This window comes from Palaemon carinicauda, chromosome 20 (assembly GCF_036898095.1).
Source record: "Palaemon carinicauda isolate YSFRI2023 chromosome 20, ASM3689809v2, whole genome shotgun sequence".
Taxonomy (NCBI): domain Eukaryota; kingdom Metazoa; phylum Arthropoda; class Malacostraca; order Decapoda; family Palaemonidae; genus Palaemon; species Palaemon carinicauda.
This window is the reverse complement of record NC_090744.1, coordinates 101,872,186-101,894,685: the sequence shown is the minus strand read 5'-3', so window position 1 is coordinate 101,894,685 and position 22,500 is coordinate 101,872,186. Positions and strand designations below refer to the sequence as shown.

The window sequence follows — 22,500 nt, the reverse complement described above, 5'->3', positions numbered from 1 at the left end:
TCTTGTATGGTAACTGTCGTATGACAAATTTACAGTATGTACAGTACGCCTCTACCTTTAAACGTCCATTGCCTAATCAACACTACGATCTTTAATTAATTCAAAGCTTTGAAAAAACCTATGGTTGTGAAACGATATTTTACTTCTGAACATTGAAGTATTTTGGTGACTATTGTGTATCATATCACAGAAATGTTCTCGAAACTTTCGATATAAATTAATGAAATCATTCTAGTCAATTTCAGATGAAATAACCTATTTATGTTACATAACGTAGCTTTCGTAGTTCGTTGGGACAGTCTGGGTGTATAATTTAAGGTTGTGATTGAAAAACCTCATTTAAAAAAAAAAAAAAAATGCAGGAATACCACCTAACTTAAGGTTCTCCACCTAACCTAACGTAGGAGCCGTATCTTTAGCTAACCTCCCTTGGGGGGGGGGGGGGGAGAAGCAGACCCTCTTAGACTGCCGAAATCTTGGCTTACCCTAAGACTATGTCTACACCCTGCATTTGTATCCCAACCGGCTTCACTGCAGCCAGGGTAGCACTAAATCATATTTTGTAAATCTTAAAATTATCTTCACATTATCCTATTTCAGACTGAAATCAACAGCAACTTCCTCATAAATAAAATTGATTTGACAAGCACTAAGAAAATTTACACCTGTTCCAACGAAGTACATTCAACCCCAGAACTTTTACCAAGGAGTTTTAGAATCTTGAAGTACACCGATACATTTAAAAAAACGCTCAAACTTACCGTGAAATTCAAAGGAGGTCTTGGTGGAGGCGGAGCAGTCAGGGTGAAGTTGGTTGTGGAAGAGCCCTGGGAATTATGAGCTGTGCAGATATAAAGTCCGTAGTCACGATTATTCACGTCCTTGATTTCCAATTCGGAGGCCCACTCTATCACGTCGTCAATCAACTGTTGGTTTTGAAATAGATTCACGATTAATAATATGTTTTATGTATAATATTCTTTTGATTGAAATAAAGAAATAGATTATATAAACTACAGATTGTAATTTAATGGAATTATTGATTTTCAATTCAGATGATCACTCTATCACGCCGTCAATCAACTGTTGGTTTTGAAATAGATCCATGATTAACAATCCGTATTGTCTGAGATATATATTCGATTAAAATAAAGAAATAGATAATATTAACTAGAGATTGTAATTCAATGAAAGTTTTGATTTTCAATTCGTCAACCAATAGGTGCTTTTGAAATAGATTCATGAATAATATTCCGCAGTAACTGAGATATTTATTTGATTGAAAAGAAAAATATATAATATAAATTATACATTATTAAATAAATGAAAGCATTAGCATACTCTTGATAATTTCACAGGTAGAGATGAAACTATCAACAGTATCTAAAAGATTTCCTCTATTTAATAAAATGTTTTTGATATATCAGAACAAGAGATGAACAACCTATTCTTTTCGCCGGGGTTTATTGTATATCTTATTTAAATAATGGAGAAACATTACTTGACAAAGATAAAAATCCCTTTCTCAACTTTCATAAGCGATCAAAAGCATTACTTGAAAGTTGTTTTTCCAAGTTATGTATCATCATTATAACTTTGACAATCAGACCACTAATCTTGAAAGGAAACTTTGTTTACTTGAAGATTTCATTCGCAAGAATTTCATCCTTGTAACATTTGTCCCTTTTGACATATCCCTGAAGAAACTCAATTAGCCTATAATCCACGCCTACACACACCCACACACACTCCCACACACACACCCACACACGCACACATACGCGCGAGCGCACCCACACATTCATCACCGTACAACTCAATAACTCAATATTATTATTTATTGCTTTGGTTCAGATATCCCTGCCACAATTTTTTCTATAGAAGCGACCTATCTGAATATACCCAATCATGTTAAAGATGCACTTTTCTTCCCGTGTCATAAATGTATCTATGCTAACTTTACCGCTCAGTATTCTCGTATTCTTACAGAGCAAACACACGAATATGAACAAACACAAGCATACAAATGCACACACATTTACACACACACACACACACGTGTATATATATATATATATATATATATATATATATATATATATATATATATATATATATATATATATATATGTGTATCTATATATACATATATATACATATATATGTATATATATATATGTATCTATATATATATATATATATATATATATATATATATATATATATATATATATATATATATATATATATATATACATATATATATATACATATATATATATGTATATATATATATATATATATATATGTATATCTATATAAATATATATATATATATATATATATATATATATATATATACATTTATATATTTATATATAGATATACATACATATATATATATATATATATATATATATATATATATATATATATATATATATATATATATATATGTATGTATGTGTATATACATATACATATAATCCTTTATATATATATATGTATATATATATATATATATATATATATATATATATATATATATATATATGTATGTATATGTATATATAAATATATACATATATATGTATGTATGTATGTATGTATGTATACATATATATGTGTGTATATTCATATATATATATATATATATATATATATAGAGAGAGAGAGAGAGAGAGAGAGAGAGAGAGAGAGAGAGAGAGAGAGAGAGAGAGAGAGAGAGAGAGAGAGAGAGAGAGAGAGAGAGTAGTCTTCATACAATAGGCTATTAAAAATTTACAGCCACATCAAATATGTCACTAACGTATTCATTTTACCAATTACGTACAATTACCGGAAAATTGGGTGATCACCTAATTGGCTCTGATTTCTTTTGAATTAATTTACTTATAATAATTCATATTTTATGAAGAACACATCGATGTCATTTATTAATCATTCAGAGAAATGAAACAGTAAGATTATAATAAATATTTAATCAAGCATAATGATAAACTTTGGTAGAAAATATCAGTAAAAATGCCGATTGCTTTGTTCATTTATTCAGGTATTCGAGTGTTGATTAAGAACTGGAGGCAATTAATCAGTTATTTTAATTAAAATACGAAACATTTCAAAATTTTATTAACCTCAGGGAGATATGAGTAATAATATTTCCAAACAGTGATAGTTATAAACTTGAATTTCATATATTTTTTATTCTCGTTGTTTTTAATTAATTGGCGAATGAGGAAAAATTTATTATTCCCAAGACTATGAAAATTTTTAATACTTTGTATAAATTAGTTACAGCATGATTTAATATTTTTAAACAGTGATTGTTATAAATTTGGATATCATATTTCCTGCTCTCGTCGCTTTTTAATTAATCAGTGAATGATGAAAAATATATTCGCAAGATTATAAACCTTTTTAATATTTTATATAGTTACAGCATAATTTCCAGACAGTAACATAAATAGATTGTAATGAAATGGTTACAGTCAAAATAAAAAAAAAATAAAAAATAAAATAGATTTCAATAAGAATTTTCCAAAAAAAATACATTTCCATAAAATAGTTAGAGTTAAAAATTAAAAAGAAAATAGATTTCGATGAAATAGTTACGGAAAATTTTCCAAACAAACCAAAAAAATAGTTTGCAATAAAAAGGTTACAGCAAAATAAAAAAAAAAAAAAAAAAAAAAAAACGTACGACAAAGAAATAACTTTAGTAATAAAACATTTTATTGAAATATTTCTACTTTTCCTATCATTCTCAATGAAGATTCCGTGGTGATATAATTCTGAGTTTTATGGCAATAGAATTCAGTAACCCTCGAATGGAATTTTTTTAATGACATCCCAGGAGGTTTCCATCTTCAAAATTCGTGTAGTTACAAATACAACTTTTAATCCTTAATTTTTCAAAATATAAAATATGATTTTTTTTTCTTTTTTTTTTTTTTTTTGCAAAAAGTTCCGGATTTACAAAATAGTTCATCTATATGTAACCAAACTAATGAATGTTTTGTTTTAATAAATATGTAATCTATAATTACAATTATTCGTTTTTTTCCATTATAATTAATACCAACATTAGCCAGGCTAGTTTGAATAGTGAAATTCTATAAGCCCAAGGGTCCAAACAAGGAAAGTAACCCAGTATGGAAAAGAAATATAGAATTAAAGAATAAACTATAAAAGTAGAATGTATGGTTATAGATAACAATGCTAACAAATAATTGCTATATAAACTATGATATGAGATTATGTTAACTTGCTCAACATAAAAGCAATTGCGCATAAAATTTGAAATTTAAAAAATCAGCTGATTCAGATATTTCATATAAACTTACCTCAGGTACGCTGATGGAATACTTGTTGCCATTATAAAGCACTTGATTCTCATCCATGAATGACCATGTGAAAGTGGGTGCAGGAGCCGCCCTTACCCGACAGTCTAAACGCCCAACACCGCCCACTAGAGCCCACGGGTTAGTCATCGCCTGAGTGTTGATTGAAGGTTCGGGTGGTTCTATGAAGAAACAAGTAGAAAGGGCGATTAGATATTTCAAACCTCCGCTAGTGAAGATTGTTAACATTTTACATAAGTCTACGGACCAAGTTTTCCCGTTTTCATATATTGATAGTGAATGAATCTTATATAATAATAATAATAATAATAATAATAATAATAATAATAATAATAATAATAATAACATTAACAATAATAATAATAATAATAATAATGATAACATTAACAATAATAATAATAATAATGATAACATTAACAATAATAATAATAATAATAATAATAATAATAATAATAATAATAATAATAGTTAATTAATAATAATAATAATAATAATAATAATAATAATAATAATAATAATAATCGTGATCTTCATCCGGATCACTAAAATTTATTTGATTCTGCTGAACCATAAGGCCTATCTACTTTCTAAATTTGGTGGAAATCCGAAAAGAACCTTTGACATAATCCTGATTATAGAGAAACAAAAAAAAATAAATAAACTCAGGTAAAACAATAACCTCTTTTGTGGAGGTAATAAATGAATTTCTGAGTGGTAAATAAATTCAGCAATAACAACAAGTAATAGATTTATTTGATAATTGATTCATCTGGTTGATAATTGTTATAATTAATATGTTAACTTACCTTCATTCTTTCATCTGATAATTTATTTATTTACCAGTCGTTGATAATAAATGTAAATCTAATTTCCATACCAATAAACATATAAATAAAAAACCTAAAACTGATAAACAGATGAAAACATAAATATATTACAAGAAAATTTATTGAATTTAGAAAATGTAGATATTAGAGTACAACTCTATCTTTCAAAGAAATAACAGGCAAGAAGACAAGAGGAAAACAAAATGAAATGTAAAGTTAAATACGTTCCATGAAAAAGGGTTGCAAAGTAAAAGCAATGAAAATATTAACTATGAATACCATGAAGAAAGAAAAGAAGAAAAGATATTAAAGAGAAAATTTAAGAAGGAAAATATAGAATGCCTAAGTCATGAATCGTGAAGTAGGTGATGATGAATGGAGAAGTATTATATCAAAAGCTCAAGATATAAACGACTGGAGAAATCTAACCGAGGCCCTTTGCGTCAATAGGCGTAGGAGGAGATGATGATCATGATGAAATCAGGAAGAGTGTTGAATTGATCTAGATTATATATAAAAAAAAGTTATGCTAAAATTCATGAATATAAATTTAAGCAAAAGTCATAAATTATTTTCGTGTGATGGAATTGCTTTGAATATCCACATAGTCAGGAAATATGAAACATAAAAATGATCTATGAAACAACTGTATATCATAAAACAGTACGAAATATTCATTGAAAATATAAATAAACTATATCAAAATAACAGATTGATAACCAGGCCATGGTCGGAAATTACTAACAGACAATAAACATTATTCGTTATGAATTAGAAGATTTTGTTAACGAAAATCAGCAAATAACAAATTATTAAATATATAATAAAGATTTTTATAGCCAAGAACAATTTGCAGTTGTTAACAGACAACCATTCGGGATAAAATATATTGCTTGATATGAAATGTAATTCCAAGGTTTAGAAGCCTGGAAATTACTGCAACACATTAAAATGATTAATTGAAAATTAGGTCACAACACAATTAATATATCAAATATGATGAAACACAAGATTATACCAAATTAATAGACTTAGATAAAAATATGTAAAGTTATAATGCATGATCAAGCTTAACAAATAAAAACTAAGTATTTTCACCGAGTTTCATGTCATAGAATATAATTATCTTAAATGAAAATTAATGGCATAATATATAATTAATTTGAATTCAACCATATTGTCAAACGCTAGTAAATAATGAAATAAAAACTATGAATAAAGAATGATTGATAGCTATAAGTATGAGTTATCAAACAGTGATTATATTCAATCATCATCATCATCATCATCATCTCCTCCTACGCCAATTGACGCAAAGAGCCTCGATTATATTTCACCAGTCGTCTCTATCTTGAGCTTTTAAATCAATACTTCTCCATTCATCATCTCCTACTTCACGCTTCATAGTCCTCAGTAATGTAGGCCTGGGTCTTCCAACTCTTCTAGTTCACCACTATATCGAATAACTGTTGATAACTAGACCAAGAGGTGCCAGACACACTGTTAAAAAAAATTTTAATCGGAAGTTCTCCGTAAATAATTTACTGTTCTCAGACGTATTTTAGTAAAATACAGGCGACAGTATGTTTTTACCTTACTTCGTTATTATCCTTTACGGGTTGGTGACCGTAATATCACACCTATACGTTAATATATCCGTTTTTAAAACGGTAAATACCTGACAACATTTATCCTAGGATTTTAACCATTTTTAATTTTTTTACGACAAATTTCTAACAGTGCATGAAAACACTACCATTACGCTGAATGTTTTTGCAGAATTGCAGTGTCCGTCAGTAATATCAAACTAGTGTGACTCTAAACTTGTTGAAATTAAGTGTTGTTGAGTTTGATCTTTCACTTATACTTAAGGTCAAAAGTCATAGTGTCATTTGAAAGGCCAAATTTCTACCTGTTAATATTGAGGGAGTGTGTATCTGTACTCATTTCAGATATGGGTATCTGAAATTATGGATTCTAATCACTTGAGCTTTAAACCTATTAATCTTAAAAATTGTGTATTTTTATCATTTTGATATATATATATATATATATATATATATATATATATATATATATATATATATATATATATATATATATACAGTATATATATATATATATATATATATATATATATATATATATATATATATATATATATATCTATACACATATATAGATATAGATATAGATATATATATATATATATATATATATATATATATATATATATATATATATATATATATATATATCTATATATATATATATATATATAGATATATATATATATATATATATATATATATATATATATATATATATATAGTGTGTGTGTGTGTGTGTGTGTGTATGTATGTATGTATATTCATATGTATGTATATATATATATATATATATATATATATATATATATATATATATATTATATATATATATATATATATATATACATATATATCATATTTTCAGGACCGAAAAAATAAGATTTTAGTCTTACTTTCAGGGGAATCGGATAATATTTGACGGAGTTATAGTAAAATAAAAAAAAAATTACATTCTAACCTTACGGGTCACTGTAACCTTGACCTTGACTCTATGAGATCCAAATTTTAATGGGGTCTATGTGATAGTTTTTTTCCGTAAAGATGCTAACAATGAAACAAAGAACCAGACAGACACAAACAAAGATATCTACTAAAAAACTTAGTGGATACGTTCTGATAAGTAAGCATATGAATTATTAAAGGTTTAAGGTTTAAAGACCACTCATGAATAGCAGAGGCAAGGGACAGTGACATTGCCCTATCAAGCAGAACACTGCTATAGAGACTGACCATTTATACAATAGATCAGCGCCCAAGCCTCCTTTCCATCCAAGTTAGGACCAGGGAGGGTATGGCAATGGCTGCTGATGATCCCACAGGTAGACCTACAGCCTTCCCAAACAGCAACCCCCCCCCCCCCCACACGCCCCCTTAGCTCGCGAGGATGGTGAAGTTGTAGCCACATAAGAAACTAACGAGTTTGAGTGGGACTCGAACACCAGTCTGGCGATCACCAGTCAGGGACGTTACCAAATTAGTCACCACAACCCTAACTATTAAGACAAGTATTATAATACAAGTCAATAATAATCAACAAATAAAAGTAAAGAAAATTAATTAAACATTTGTCCATAACGAATAAATGATGCTAATTAAGTACAAATGATAATAAGCAAAATCTAAATAATCAATAGAGGTAAAGAAGATTAATAAAACATTTGTCCATAACGAATAAATGATGCTATATACGAACAAAGGCTAAGAAGAAAAATATAAATAATCGAATGAATAATGCTGAATAAGAACAAATGATAAGAAGTAGAATATAAATAATCAGTAAATAGATGTAAAGAAAATTAATAAAACATCTGTCCATAACGAATAGATAATGCTAAATAATGCTGAATAAGTACAAGTGATAAGAATCAAAATGTAAATAGAGTCATTACATACATTCAAATATGAACCAAGTTTTGAAGTCTATGTGGCGACGATGTCCAAACTTATGGCTGATTACGTGAATTCGACATTTTGCTTGACCGTTACCTTGACATTTAACTTTGACCTTCCAAAATTTAATAATTTATAGCTTTTTACTTACCATTTGGCTTGACCATGACCTTGACCTTTGACCTTGAATTTCCAAAATTTAATTATTTCCAGCTTTTTACAAAACAGTTAATTCCTGCAAGTTTCATTACTTTACGATTAGAATGGTGGCCAGGAAGCTGTTCACGAACAAACACACACAAACAAATAAGCACACGAAACAGGGGGTAAAACAGAACCTCCTTCCAACTTCGTTGGCGGAGGTAATAAGAGCATATAATAAGAAGTGCTAACGGTAAATAACGTCATTACTTACGTGTTACGACAACAACAGTGGTGATAGGCGGAGACGTCGATACCGTGTTGGTCGCATGGCAGTGGTACTTCCCCGTGTCTGTCCGAGAGGCCCACTCCATCACGAGCCGGGCTTCTCCCACTCCAGTGGCCAAATAAACTCCGGAACTGAGGAGTGAGGAAGAGTAGAGGATTGGAGGAAGGATATAGGGAGGTGAGAAGGGGGAGAAGGGGGAGAAGGTGGGGAGTGGGGAAGAGTAGAGGATTGCAGGGAGGATATAGAGAGGGGGAGAAGGGGGAGAAGGTGGGGAGTGGGGAAGAGTAGAGGATTGCAGGGAGGATATAGGGAGGGGGAGAAGGGGGAGAAGGTGGGGAGTGGGGAAGAGTAGAGGATTGCAGGGAGGATATAGGGAGGGGGAGAAGGGGGGGAAGGTGGGGAGTGGGGAAGAGTAGAGGATTGCAGGGAGGATATAGGGAGGGGGAGAAGGGGGGGGGGGAAGGTGGGGGAGTGGGGAAGAGTAGAGGATTGCAGGGAGGATATAGGGAGGGGGAGAAGGGGGAGAAGGTGGGGAGTGGGGAAGAGTAGAGGATTGCAGGGAGGATATAGGGAGGGGGAGAAGGGGGAGAAGGTGGGGTGTGGGGAAGAGTAGAGGATTGCAGGGAGGATATAGGGAGGGGGGAGAAGGGGGAGAAGGTGGGGAGTGGGGAAGAGTAGAGGATTGCAGGGAGGATATAGGGAGGGGGAGAAGGGGGAGAAGGTTTGGAGTGGGGAAGAGTAGAAGATTGCAGGGAGGATATAGAGAGGGGGAGAAGGGGGAGAAGGAGGAGAAGGAGATGCAAATTAACTCGGTTATTCCAGCATTTCTTTTGTTTCAGAATGGCTTGAGCACTCATATGGTTTCTGGCTTTGCATTTAATTACATTATGTCATTTACTTTCTTGATACTTTTAGGTTTTGCGTTGAATTACAAGGTCTTTTGTCTCTTTAACTCTACGGTTTATTTTTTCTCTAGATTTAATTAACTGATCTTTGATCGTTGTGCTAGTTTCGTTCTAAATTTCTGTGAATGGAGAAATATAACGAAAATTATATAGAAATACTATTTTTTTTTTACCTTTAATTTTATTATTATTCCTCCCATTATTACTTGAATATGCTGAAAAATTAAGGATAGATAATAATTTTTTACCCAAAATAATCTTGCACTTATTTTCTATTATTACTTAACTATGGAGGGAAATTAATTAAAAATAATATTTTTTGCCCCCCCCAAAAAAAATCATGCTCTTATATATATATATATATATATATATATATATATATATATATATATATATATATATATATATATATATATATATATATATATATATATATATATATATACACACACACATATATATATATATATATATATATATATATATATATATATATATATATATATATATATATATATATATATATTCTTGTTATTTTTACTTCTTATTCTAATCTTGAGATTTAATAATTCTTTAATAAAAGCTAAGAAAAATATTGAAATTTATTTAATTCTCCCTATACCCTGTATCCTACTCTTCTGTATATATACCTGAATAATTTATTTGTGGCCCCTAATTTCTTTGTCATTCAGCACATTCATTTCCAGGACACTGGAATAAACATGTAGAAAGAATATAATTATTCTTCTGAATTTCATATGTTTAATTGAAATACAAACTTCCTAGTATCCTATGCCCGTCATGAAAAAATAATGAGCTAATGCAATAACGTTTAAAACAATCGTATAGAAATGAAGACACCTCAAGATAATCTAGGATACTAAAAATTAAAAAAAAATAAAATAAACAAAAATCTCAATTTATGTAAAGATATAGATTTTGATAGATATCCATACAATACTCTGTAAAAATTGGGGGAAATATAATAGACAAACTAATAAAATATGGTATTATAAATAAAAATAATAAATGATTTATAGAAAAAATACAGAAAATAAATAAATGTGAAAAAGCTATTCATTTCTAGACAAAACGGAGTTATTTCCAGAAGGTCTCAAGACATTCGAAGAAACACAAAGAAAATATATAATATATAACTCCAGCAGACATATGAAAACTACCTCCCAAAAAATCCTGGATCTTCCATGGAAAAATGGGAATAAAACATAGAACCTCCATCAGGAAAACGTACCTGCTATTCGTATCATAACTGGTGTATATACTGTTGTCCGGTCCCCTGGTCCAGGTGATGGTAGGGGTAGGGTTCCCCAGAGCCGAGCAGAGAATAGTTTTAGTTCCTTCCTCGTCCACTGTCACTCTCTCGGCCGCAACTACCTCCTCTGGGCCATCTGGGTACCCCCGGACACACCCCCAAAAAAGGAGTTAACAAAATACTTGAGTGCAAGGAAATGGGTTTTCTTACGAGGCGTTGCTGGTTTAATGTACTTAACTTTATTTTTTTTAGTTTTTTATGGTACTTTTTGCTGGTGTATGTATAGTGTGGGTGTGGATGTGTGTGTGTAAGAGAGAGAGAGAGAGAGAGAGAGAGAGAGAGAGAGAGAGAGAGAGAGAGAGAGAGAGAGAGAGAGAAGAGAGAATGTTTATAACTTTATTTTATTTTATTTTTTATGGTACCTTTTTGCTAGTGTATGTATAGCGAGAGAGAGAGAGAGAGAGAGAGAGAGAGAGAGAGAGAGAGAGAGAGAGAGAGAGAGAGAGAGAGAGAGAGAGAGAGAGAGAGAGAATGTTTTTAACCTAATATTGTATGGTACTTTTTGATGGTGTATATATAGTGTGGGTGTGGATATGAGAGAGAGAGAGAGAGAGAGAGAGAGAGAAGAGAGAGAGAGAGAGAGAGAGAGAGAGAGAGAGAGAGGGTGGGGAGAGAGAGAGCACATAAGCATGCTTACGAGTGGTAAACAGTTTGAGTTTGTTTTATCTTGGAGAATAGGTCATGTATTTTTCAGCCATATGAGACATCAATCTCTAGTTAAGATACTCCCGATAAATAAAATAAGATAGAGAGGAAGACAAACTAAAACATAGATGAACATCAAAGAACGATACTGAAGCTTCTAGATTTTTCATTAAAGAAAGGAAATTTAAATGCAATTAAAGTTGTAAATGAATATAAAAGATATAAGCGACTATAAACGGTTCTAAATAGAAAATCATTAAATGCCATATTTCTAAAGAAATGCATAATCAGCTAATGAGCTGTATCATTATGAGAGTGTGTATATGATTGAAAGAAATCTTCTATAAATAGAACCCAAATCTCGGTATAATAAAAAAAACTTCATAATCAAATACTTCCACAAAGATAAATAGTTTTCTTTCCGTAGCTTCACCTTTATAAAGTTTGATGCGTGTAATACATAGGCAATGTCTTAATTTTTGACCCCAAAAATACCATACCAACTCGTAAATCTCTTGATGGATTAGAAGTTTATAAAAGTTAATTTAGCTTAATTATTATCGTAATTTAAAGATCGATATCATCCGCAACTCGTACAGTCGATCTTTTATGGGAAAAATAATACCTTTAGGCCAATTTAAAGGTTTAAAAGCCGCTCATGAATGGCAGAGGCAAGGGGCACTGACATTGCCCTGTCGAGCAGGACAATGTCCTAGAGACTGATCATATATCCATATGATCAGCGCCCAAGCCCCCTCTCCATCAAAGCTAGAACCAAGGAGGGCCAGGCAAATGGCTGCTGATGACTCAGCATATAGACCTATAGGCTCCTCATACCACCTATCCTTAGCTCACAAGGATGGTAACGTTGCAGACACTAATGGCACTATCGAGACTGAGCGGGACTCGAACCCCTGACTGACAAACACCAGGCAACAACAAACCTGTGCCTGACCCGCCACACCTATTCATGGTTAAGGCAGTAAAATGTCTAAATTCTTCTCTCATCTTTAGGACTGTTTAAAAAAATTTAATTGTAAGGGACTCAGAAGACTTAATAAATTAATCATTCTTTATGATCTTATGTAATGCACCTTACATTTGTGAATACTAGGCTTCATTTTATATAGTTTCAGAAATCTATTAAATAAATATATTTCCTCATTGGGCTATTTTCCCTGTTGGAGCCCTTAGGCTTATAGCATCATGCCTTTCCAACTAGGGTTTTAGCTTAGCAAGTAATAATAATAATAATAATAATAATAATAATAATAATAATAATAATAATAATTTGACAAAGAAACCACTAAGGAGAATCATTATATATATATATATATATATATATATATATATATATATATATATATATATATATATATATATATATATATAAATATATATATATATGTATATATATGTATATATATATATATATATATATATATATATATATATATATATATATATATATATATATATATATTGGTTATGAAATAAGATACCTTCTTTTTTCAAACAGAAGGATGTTTTAGCCATTAATCAAATTCAAACGAAACTTTTGACCATGAAAACCACAATGAAAACAGTAATGAAATTTTTTTAATGATACCCAAAGTACGAAATATCACATAAACTAGTAACACAATTTAAAAGTCGTCTCTCAAATTGAGAAACATTACATAAATTGACCATATGATGTAAATGCATCTTTCAAAACGAGTCGAATATAAACTAGCAATGACGTTTTGTCCCAGCAGATAAAAAGATATGCATAACAAAATATAGAAATATAGAAGTTAAACAAACTGCAAAATAGTAACGAGATTGAGAAGGAAGACACAAATGAGAAAATAAAGTATATTAATAAGTGTAGATTAACCAGCTCAATGAATCAAACTTGACGTTTACAGAGCTGGCAAGATTAAACATCGCGAAGAAACAATACTATTTAAATTAATTTTATATAATTGAAAATGGAATACATATATATATATATATATATATATATATATATATATATATATATATATATATATATATATATATATATATATATATATATATAATGGATAGAAAATATGGTGTTGTTTTGGTATGCGATCTCGAAGTCATAACTTTGCTTTGGCATGCGATCTCACTTCACTTCACGGCGAAGCAAGAACCATTAGATTTTCTAAATACACACACACACATATATATATATATATATATATATATATATATATATATATATATATATATATATATATATACATACATATATATATATATATATATATATATATATATATATATATATATATACATACATATATATATATATATATATATATATATATATATATATATATATATATATATATATATATATATATATATATTTATATACATACATACCGGGAATAATTATCTAAGAAATAATGATCAATCATTGATGTTAGCCTGCTCAGCTCAACATTACGGCTTGCCAGTACATACGGAGTTTGATGTTTATATTTTTTTCGCGAGCGAAGCGAGCACACGGTGAAGCAAGAACCATTAGATCTTCTATTATTTTTCTTTTCTACCTATAAAAAATATTGACATCGCATACCAAAACAAAATAATAATTTCTGAGATCACACCATAAATAAGATCGCATATCAAAACATCTCCAAAAATATATATATTATGAGGTGGAAATCTATGACAAACAGAAACAAAACTGAGAAACATTACATGAACTCACATAGCACGTTGATGGCGAAAGTGGCGTTGGTATCTCCCTGCAGACTGGTGGCCACCACGCTGTAGTTCCCTGAGTATTGTCGGTCGACCCTGGTAAGCCGGAGGATCCCTAGTTCGTCCCCTTCGGCTTCCTCGCTCTGCACAGCGGCAGGGCCCCTCCACCATCTATATCTGCAGGAGACAGAACGGGGATTAGATGTTGATCTCCCTATCTCTCTGTCTGTCCATCAATTATGGTTTGTTTGTGCTATCTTTGTTGGGTGGATTATTTATTTGTGTTTGGGACCTCTTTACATGTTGATCTTTAGTCGTTTGACTTGGTTTTATCTTTTTGGTTTAATACCACGAAGATATTTTAGCTATATTATATCTCTATAGACCATTATCTCTCTCTCTCTCTCTCTCTCTCTCTCTCTCTCTCTCTCTCTCTCTCTCTCTCTCTCTCTCTCTCTCTCTGTTAGTTAAATACTGGAAAACCAAGTTCAATTAGCTCAGGTATATTTTTTTTCTTTCTCTCTGTTAGTTAAATACTTTAAAACTTTCTAGTTTAATTAGCTTAGGCATGACTCTCTCTCTCTTTCTCTCTCTCTCTCTCTCTCTCTCTCTCTCTCTCTCTCTCTCTCTCTCTCTCTCTCTCTAAGTTGAATACGTTAAAAACAATATCAATTAGCTTAGGTATAACTCTCTCTCTCTCTCTCTCTCTCTCTCTCTCTCTCTCTCTCTCTCTCTCTCTCTCTCTCTCTCTCTCTCTCTCTGTTAATTAAATACTTGAAACTTTAAAGTTCAATTAGCTTAAGAATAACTCTCTCTCTCTCTCTCTCTCTCTCTCTCTCTCTCTCTCTCTCTCTCTCTCTCTCTCTCTCTCTCTCTCTCTCTCTCTCCTAAAAACCTTTAAAATAAGACAATCCTAAATCAAAGAAAGAAATATTTCTTAAAACTTAACCATAAGAAGGATGAACCCGGTGCCCTTATCAAGATCAATGAGAATATTCATTCAATTCCTACCTAACAGGTGGAGGGTTAGCCACAGCGTTCGCCGTCAGGAGTAGATCATCCCCTTCGTGAACCTCCACCACTTCAGGGGGCGGAGTGACCCAAAGGGCGCCGTCTGTAGAAGAAAGGGAAGCAGAGTCTAGAATGTATCGTTGCATATCAATACTTTGGAATCCAGTATTTTACTTACGTTTTCACTGGCCCTCTCACCAAGCACATTCCAAAAACTATATTTAAGGTATGGTTTATGTATATTTGATTCATTTTAATGTTGTCACTGTTCTTGGAATATTTTATTTTCATTACTTATTACTTCTCTTGTAGTTTATTTATTTCTTCATTTCCTTTCTTCACTGGGCTATTTCTCCTTGTTGGAACCCTTTGGCTTATAGCATCCTGCTTTTTTAACTATAGCCGTAGCTTAGGTAATAATAATAATAATAATAATAATAATAATAATATTCATCCTAATCAATTTTCCTTTGAATTATCATACATATAAGCTTCTAGAACATAAGGAAAATAAGAAGATTCTGTTTATCTATCAATTTATGCATGATTTCAGTATATGCCTAGCTGGGTAAGCTCTCATATTATTAGCATATATCTCTTAAGTATAATGCTATTAAAGAAATAGAAGCCCATTGCTAACTAAAGAAGAGAATAAGTAAACATCTTTATAAAAGAGGAGCAAGTTATACAAATAAGGTTATTCGTTTGCGAAATAAAGTAAACACATATAGAGAAAGAAATTCTTTTTGGTCAACGTTCTTAAGAGCTCTTAAAACACTTATTGTTTAAGGCAACAAAGCTTTCTATTCTATTCGAACAATCCCCCCCCCCCCCAATCCCCTGAGATCTAAAAATGAACTAAGAGCTTTTCTTATACTTCCATGACTTTTCTACAGTGAATGAATGTGTTTACATAAGTCCTTTAAGTAGGTAAACAATGAAAGCCACGTGGCGGACTTGTTTGGGGGATGAATAATTGTGGGGGGGGGGGGGGGGTAAAAGGAATGTAGGAAGGGGGTATTTGGTGAGGGGTAGGGAGAGTGGAATGTTTAGGACAAAGCGAGGAATGAAAGGAAGTTAGCTCCGTTTAATTATAAGGTTAATAGGTACATAACGAACAGAATTTCTCGTTTAGGCTTTAATGCACTCTTAGGATACACAGATATATGAATGCTGGACACGGTTACACACACATGTATTGTATGTATATATACGGTATACATACCGTGTGTGTGTCTGTGTGTATGTACAGTATGTATATATATATATATATATATATATATATATATATATATATATATATATATATATATATATATATATATATACATATATATATATATAAATGTATGTATATATTTAAATATATATATATATATACATACATTTATATATATATATATATATATATATATATATATATATATATATATTATATATATATATATATATATATATATGTATATATATACATATTTATATATACATATATATATTGTATATAAATATGTATATATATATATATATTTATATATATATATATATATATATATATATATATATATATATATATATATATATATATATATATATATATATATATATATGTATATATATATATATATATATATATATATATTTATATATATATACATATTTATATATATATATATATATATATATATATATATATATATATATATATATATATATATATATATATATATATATATATACATTCCCGTATATGCAGTTACTAATGTATGCATATCTAAAGTGTGTACCAAACAGAACTTAATTACATATTTACCTTGGTCTTTCAAAGATCTCAATAGAGTTTAAGCCTAACATAAAATATGAACAGGTCTTCAGAGGCCATTTGCATGCAGATTAAGTAAGAATAATTTATGCATAAAACTCACAAATAAAAAATACGTTTTTCTTGCAACGCTTTAGAAGAAGTAACGAAACTTGAACATGCTTGAAATTCTTAGGAAGCAATTTTGTATTTTTTTTTCCTTTTCATTTCATGAATAATCATCATGCAAGGTAAATTAGGGAAAGTCTTACTACGCTAAATTATTAAACTTCTCTAATGATAACAATGATGATAATAATACTACTACCACTACTTTTTCTGCTACTACTACTACTACTACTACTACTACTACTACTACTACTACTACTACTACTAATAATAATAATAATAATAATAATAATAATAATAATAATAATAATAATAGTGATAATGAGATGCCGGCTATTTTAATATTTCACCCGTCTATGATGATAATAATACATATCAATCATGCATGGTACTTAAAATGAGAACATTAACAATAAGCATAATATTGATAATAATGATAATAATAACAATGAGAATAAATATTCAGGTCAAAATAATGATAATGATATCAATCGTAATGACAATGATAATGAAATGCAAATAATTTTTTTTCATTTCACTTTTCTTTGTCAGTATATGATAGTGAAAATGATAATAGATACTAATTAATCAATAATAAAACTATAATCAAAGCATTAGATCTGATAGCAACGTTATAAAGAGCTAACGACATTCATAACTGGTACCCGCAAATCTGGTCAAATCTGCATCAGCAAATCTGCTCAAATCAGCAGCTGAAAATCTACTTATATATGCAGCTGCAAATCTGCCCCTACAAATCTGCTCATATCTGCAGCTGCAAATCTGCTCAAATCTACAGCAACAAATCTGCTAAAATCTTCAGTTGCAAATCTACTCAAATCTGCAGCTGTAAATTCGTGCAAAACTGCCCCTGTAAATCTGCTCAAATCTGCAGCTGCAGATCTACTCAAATCTACAGGTGCAAATTCGTGCAAAACTGCCCTTGTAAATCTGCACAAATCTGCAGTTGCAAATATACTCAAATTTGCACCTGCAAACCTGCTCAAATCTGCAGTTGTAAATCTACTCAAATATGCATCTGAAAATATTCTCAAATCTGCAGTTGCAAATATTCTCAAATCTGCAGTTGCAAATCTGGTCAAATCTGCAGTTGAGAATCTGCTCAAATCTGCAGCTGCAAATCAGCGCACATCTGCGCCTGCAAATCTGCTTAAATCTAAAACCGGAAATCTGCTCAAATCTGCACCTGCAAATCTGTTCAAATCTGCACCTGAAATCTGCCCAAATCTGAAGCTGCAAATCTGCACACATCTCTTAATAAACGAGCGACAGGCGCGTGCAATAGCCACATTATACAGAGAATAAAACACTAGAATAATTACTTTCTGTACTCACGTAAGACGCCTATGGTCACGTTCTCTGACACTCCGATGGACAGGTTATTATCCGCTATGCACGTGAAGACCCGCCCGTTATCCTCTGCTACAGTTAGTACCTCAAGTTCGGACCTAAAAAGAAAAAAAAAAAAAAAAAACGAATTTTAAAATCGTAAGTTTTTTTTTCAATTATTTAAAGATGTCTGCTATCAGTTCCAGTTTCATCAGAGTAGATACTCAACAGAACGTCAGCTGGGCAAGCATAACTCCCCCACAGCTTAAACTCACGGTCCCTGCCTGGGATCGATCTGCGGTCATGCGAATGCTAGGCGAACATGTTTAGTGGGGGAAATTTAGGGAATCAGCTTTTGTTCTTTGTATGGTATCAAAGTTTGTGCCTTCCATGGAGTAACTGAAGTATCGATTGATTGACTTATTGATTCTGAGTTGTCTGGCATCGTTTGTTATAAATAAAGAATATGAGTAAATTCAATTCAAAACCATGAAAGCGAACATGTCCTTATAAACGTTAAATATCTTTCAGAACACCTGATTCTATAGTAAATTTTAAAGTGCCGCTAGCATAGTACAACACATCCTGCCCAAGAATCTTGGCAAGGATGAACCCGCCATTCCCGGGCCATTGAAATCGAGTAAGGAAACTCTTAGCATTATATAATCTTTCATAATATCTACAGTAATAACGCAAAATGTTAAGAGTGCCACATTTTTATAAAGGAAATATTGAAAAAGGGGATTAGAATTTTGAGAGTTATCTTCCCTGATTCAGTAAACCAAGATAAAATCAATATTTTGTTAATTCTATGGTGTTAAAGTATTTGTTGTAATGTGACCTTTAATTCAAACAAGGGAGCTTGATATTAACATAATTTAAACAATTTCGGAAATGGCAAAAAGCGTTCTCATTCCACACTTATTCATTTTTAGGGTATCAAAATTTTCATCTATTCTGTAATGACACCAAATTCCGAGCAATGGAATTAGGTTATATATATTTTTCAGTAATTCATGAAAAAAAAAACAAAATTGGTAATAATTCGAAATTTAAAGATTTTAATAAAGTTTATCTTTTTTTCTCCAATACAGTATCTATAGCATTGTACCATAAAAAACAGCAGTCCATGGATTCACATTCAAGTAATCATGAGCATGGAAATCTTCTATAGGCTTATTATGTCCAAATATGAATCTATTAAGGCAGGCAAGTTATAGTAAAGGTTTATTTTCATTTGCGAAATAATAATTTATGAATGATTGAATGTGCAATAGAATTACAAAGGAAATAATTCTTTCACTTGTCCAAAATCAGACCATTGTTCTCTAGTCTTAAGTAGTGCCATAGCCTCTGTACCATGATCTTCCATTGTCTTGGGTTAAGGTTCTTTTGCTTGGGGGTACACTCAAGCACACAATTATTTCTGTTGCTTTATTTCCTTTTATCACATGGCTATTTTCCCTGATGGAGTCCTGGGGTTTATAGCATTCTGCTTTTTAAACTAGGGTAGTAGCTTAGCTAGTATTAATAATAAATAATGTCGGATGTCTTGAACAATAAATTTAACTGGTAAAGCAAAACGAAAAGTGTCTACAAAAATCATGATATTTTGGCGATGAAGAAAGTTATTACTTTCAACCTTAGATCATTAACAAGCTCTTAAACTTCATCAAGCCCATTGTTATTCATATTGTCGGTTTTAGCAGACAATAATACATTCGTATTTAATAACTGTTGCTCTGCAAAATACATCTTTATTGTATTTTTTTTACATTGCGTTATATTTTAGGAACCATAATTTGATATTCCTACCACCAATACGTCCAAATTTGGTGATGCAGTATAAAAATTTCAAAAAATTAAAGTAAAATTAATTATAGACTAATTTACAATTTAACTTACTAAATAATTGCATGCCAAAGTGTATAATAAACCATAAAAACGATAAAGTATATAAAAAATCAAGAGCTATTTTAATATTTTCATTCCTTTGTGGTACATTCTATCATCTCTTAACCCTAAGTGAAGCTACAGCTTTTATCATATATAACATTGAAAATGGGATAAAACTATAAAAACTCAAAAGTAATTTTGGAATAAACAAAAAAAGTGGATAAGATTAATGTATCAATAATATAAGTATTAAGTACTTCTTATATGAATGGTGACTTTATAACTCTTAAATTCTCCAATTCTATCCCCCATAAGTAAAAACATCATTAACATCAAAAAGTAAAGTAGAGAAAGACATTCAACTGTTAAGTAAAATGGAAGGGACTAAAAATATCTTTTTTTTTTTTTAAAGAATAAGAAAAGAAATATCTAGATCATAACTTTCTTTCCCCCCTCTTTGCTGGTGGTATGGGATGGCAAGACTGAGTACAGGAAATGCATCAGGGAGCTTTTTGTAAAGATGACATTTTGTGACAATGACTCTTTTTGTGTGTTGTCATTTTTCAGCCAAGATAAGGGCGACTTGTATTTTTCTATGGAAGAGTGTGTGTGTTTATGTGTGTGTGCATGTATGTATAGTCTACAAGGGAAGGAACACTATATGGTATGTTGGATGGATGTTGAGAAACCTTGTTTTTATTCTTTTAATAACAAGAGACATATTGAGGCTAGATTTTAGACAAGATAATAGTTTACTATATTTTTCAGGAGAGCGCGCAAGTGAACTGAATATTCTCTGGACAAACAATGAACACATTTGCCCCTTACTGTACGTTTATCAGTTTTATTTCTACAGATATCACGTTGTCCTTTCTTTGTCTGTCTAATTGTCTACAGGAAATTATGTAATACTGAAAATATTAGATTGATTTTCTAGAATTAACTGATTTTTTTTTCATGCAAGCAACTAATTACAAAAAATACTTGTGAATGTTTCAAAATTCTTGTCTCTAAATAGATAGCATTTGTTAATGATATGTACGGTATCTATGCTTTTTCATCATTATTCACTATTTACATCTCCCGCATATAGTAAAGAACAAGTGCCTAGCTATATATATATATATAATATATATATATATATATATATATATATATATATATATATATATATATATATATATATATATATATATATATATATATATATATATATATATATATATATATTATATATATATATATATATATATATATATATATATATATATATATATATATATATAATATATATATATATATATATATATATATATATATATGTGTGTATATATATATATATATATATATATATATATATATATATATATATATATATATATATATATATATATATATATATATATATATATATATATATATATATATATATATTTCTTTTCGGTAACGCACAGTTCTTCCCTCTCTCAGGTAGCGGGGAGAGAAAATAGTCATATGCTGGTTAGAGGGGGAACGTGTGCGTGCATGCATATCTATCTAAATATTTATCCGCCATTTTTGACGGGTCGTCTGCATTAGTTTATATATAATAAAT

The 22,500-nt window shown here is 30.3% G+C and overlaps 1 pseudogene; it reads right to left on the bottom strand.

The window, feature by feature from the left end:
* LOC137660017 (nephrin-like) overlaps window positions 1-22,500 on the bottom strand; it is a 56,326-nt pseudogene that overhangs the window by 16,327 nt on the left and 17,499 nt on the right.